Source organism: Boleophthalmus pectinirostris, unplaced genomic scaffold (genome assembly GCF_026225935.1).
Source record: "Boleophthalmus pectinirostris isolate CB_2022bp ecotype Guang Dong unplaced genomic scaffold, ASM2622593v1 HiC_scaffold_1, whole genome shotgun sequence".
Lineage (NCBI taxonomy): Eukaryota > Metazoa > Chordata > Actinopteri > Gobiiformes > Gobiidae > Boleophthalmus > Boleophthalmus pectinirostris.
The window spans coordinates 604,358-607,357 of record NW_026570970.1 but is presented as its reverse complement, the minus strand read 5'-3'; the positions used below and the strand labels follow the sequence as shown (position 1 = coordinate 607,357).

At 53.6% G+C, this 3,000-nt stretch overlaps 1 protein-coding gene across 1 annotated transcript in view; it reads right to left on the bottom strand.

Annotated features, from left to right (window-relative positions):
- LOC110170933 (transmembrane protein 163-like) overlaps positions 1 to 3,000 on the bottom strand; it is a 15,846-nt gene that overhangs the window by 2,821 nt on the left and 10,025 nt on the right. The gene's annotated exons all lie outside the window — the stretch shown is intronic.

Below are 3,000 nucleotides of genomic sequence, written 5' to 3'. Positions count from 1 at the left end.
GATCTAATGTTCTACTGTTCTACTGATCTAATGTTCTAATGTTCTACTGTTCTAATGTTCTACTGTTCTACTGTTCTACTGATCTAATGTTCTACTGTTCTAATGTTCTACTGATCTAATGTTCTACTGTTCTACTGATCTAATGTTCTACTGTTCTACTGTTCTAATGTTCTAATGTTCTTATGTTCTAATGTTCTACTGATCTAATGTTCTAACTGTTCTACTGATCTAATGTTCTACTGATCTAATGTTCTACTGATCTGTTGTTCTACTGTGTGTGTTCTGGGGCTGTAAATTGGATTAAATGGGCACAACATCGAGAGTCTGAAATTTATAACGACGTAAAACCTGAGAACCACCTGCCCAGACTGTGTGTCAGGTGCCCCCTGTGTGTGTCAGGTGCCCCCTGTGTGTGTCAGGTGTCATCCCTGTGTGTCAGGTGTTGTCTCTGTGTGTCAGGTGCCCCCTGTGTGTCAGGTGTCGTCTCTGTGTGTCAGGTGCCCCCTGTGTGTGTCAGGTGCCCCCTGTGTGTCAGGTGCCCCCTGTGTGTGTCAGGTGTCATCCCTGTGTGTCAGGTGCCCCCTGTGTGTCAGGTGTCGTCCCTGTGTGTGTCAGGTGTCGGCCCTGTGTGTCAGGTGTCGTCCCTGTGTGTCAGGTGTCGTCTCTGTGTGTGTCAGGTGTCGTCCCTGTGTGTGTCAGGTGTCGTCTCTGTGTGTCAGGTGTCGTCTCTGTGTGTGTCAGGTGTCGTCTCTGTGTGTCAGGTGTATCTCTGTGTGTCAGGTGTCGTCTCTGTGTGTCAGGTGTCGTCCTGTGTGTGACAGGTGTCGTCCCGGTGTGTGTCAGGTGTCGTCCTGTGTGTGTCAGGTGTCGTCCTCTGTGTGTCAGGTGTCGTGCTCTGTGTGTCAGGTGTCGTCCTGTGTGTGTCAGGTGTCGTCCTGTGTGTGTCAGGTGTCGTCTCTCTGTGTGTCAGTGTCGTCTGTGTGTCAGTGTGTCTCTGTGTGTCAGGTGTCGTCCTGGTGTCTGTGTGTGTCAGGTGTCGTCCCGGTGTGTGTCAGGTGTCGTCCTGTGTGTGTCAGGTGTCGTCTCTCTGTGTGTCAGGTGTCGTCTCTGTGTGTCAGGTGTCGTCTCTGTGTGTCAGGTGTCGTCTCTGTGTGTCAGGTGTCGTCCCGGTGTGTGTCAGGTGTCGTCCCTGTGTGTCAGGTGTCGTCTCTGTGTGTGTCAGGTGTCGTCCTGTGTGTGTCAGGTGTCGTCTCTGTGTGTGTCAGGTGTCGTCCCTGTGTGTCAGGTGTCGTCTCTGTGTGTGTCAGGTGTCGTCTCTGTGTGTCAGGGTTTGTGTGTGTCTGTGTGTGTCAGGTGTCGTCCCGGCGTGTGTCAGGTGTCGTCCTTGTGTGTCAGGTGTCGTCTCTCTGTGTGCCAGGTGTCGTCTCTGTGTGTCAGGTGTCGTCCCTGTGTGTGTCAGGTGTCGTCCCGGTGTGTGTCAGGTGTCGTCCTTGTGTGTCAGGTGTCGTCCCTGTGTGTCAGGTGTCATCTCTGTGTGTGTCAGGTGTCGTCCCTGTGTGTGTCAAGTGTAGTCTCTGTGTGTGTCAGGTGTCGTCTCTCTGTGTGTCTGTGTGTCGTCTCTGTGTGTCAGGTGTCGTCCTGTGTGTGTCAGTGTGTCGTCCCGGTGTGTGTCAGGTGCTCTGTGTGTGTCAGGTGTCGTCCCTGTGTGTGTCAGGTGTCGTCCCTGTGTGTGTCATGTGTGTCAGTGTCGTCTGTGTGTCAGGTGTCGTCTGTGTGTCAGGTGTGTGTGTGTCAGGTGTCGTCTCTGTGTGTGTGTCGTGTGTGTCGTCCCTGTGTGTCAGTGTGTGTCGTCTCTGTGTGTGTGTCAGGTGTGTCAGGTGTCGTCTGTGTGTGTCAGGTGTCGTCCTGTGTGTGTCAGTGTGTCAGGTGTCGTCTCTGTGTGTGTCAGGTGTCGTCTCTGTGTGTCAGGTGTCAGGTGTCGTCTCTGTGTGTGTGTCATGTGTGTCAGGTGTCTCTGTGTGTGTCAGTGTGTCAGGTGTCAGGTGTCTGTGTGTGTCAGGTGTCAGGTGTCGTCTCTGTGTGTCAGGTGTCGTCCCTGTGTGTGTCAGGTGTCAGGTCTCTCTGTGTGTCAGTGTGTCGTCTCTGTGTGTCAGGTGTCGTCTCTGTGTGTGTGTGTGTCAGGTGTGTCCTGTGTGTGTGTGTGTCGTGTCTCTTGTGTGTCAGGTGTCTCTCTGTGTGTCAGGTGTCGTCTCTGTGTGTCAGTGTGTGTCAGGTGTCGTCTGTGTGTCAGGTGTGTCCTCTGTGTGTCAGGTGTCGTCTCTGTGTGTCAGGTGTCGTCCCCTGTGTGTCAGGTGTGTGTGTCAGGTGTCTCTGTGTGTGTCAGGTGTCGTCTCTGTGTGTGTCAGTGTCGTCTCGTGTGTGTCAGGTGTCGTCCCTGTGTGTGTCAGGTGTCGTCTCTGTGTGTGTCAGGTGTCGTCTCTGTGTGTCATGTGTCGTGTCTGTGTGTGTCAGTGTCGGTGTGTCCTCTGTGTGTCAGGTGTGTCCCGGTGTGTGTCAGGTGTCGTCTGTGTGTCAGGTGTCTCCTGTGTGTCAGGTGTCGTCTCTGTGTGTCAGGTGTCGTCCCGTGTGTGTCAGGTGTCAGGTGTCCTGTGTGTCAGGTGTCGTCTGTGTGTGTCAGGTGTCTGTGTGTGTCAGGTGTCGTCTCTGTGTGTGTCAGTGTGTGTCGGTGTCGTCTCTCTGTGTGTCAGGTGTGTCTGTGTGTGTCTGTCGTCCCTGTGTGTCAGGTGTCGTCTCAGTGTGTGTGTGTCAGTGTGTCAGGGTCGTCTCTGTGTGTGTCAGGTGTCGTCTCTGTGTGTGTCAGTGTGTCGTCTCTCTGTGTGTCAGGTGTCAGGTGTCTCTGTGTGTCAGGTGTCGTCCTGTGTGTCAGGTGTGTCTCTGTGTGTCAGGTGTCGTGTGTGTCAGGTGTCGTCCCTGTGTGTCAGTGTCAGGTGTCTCTCTGTG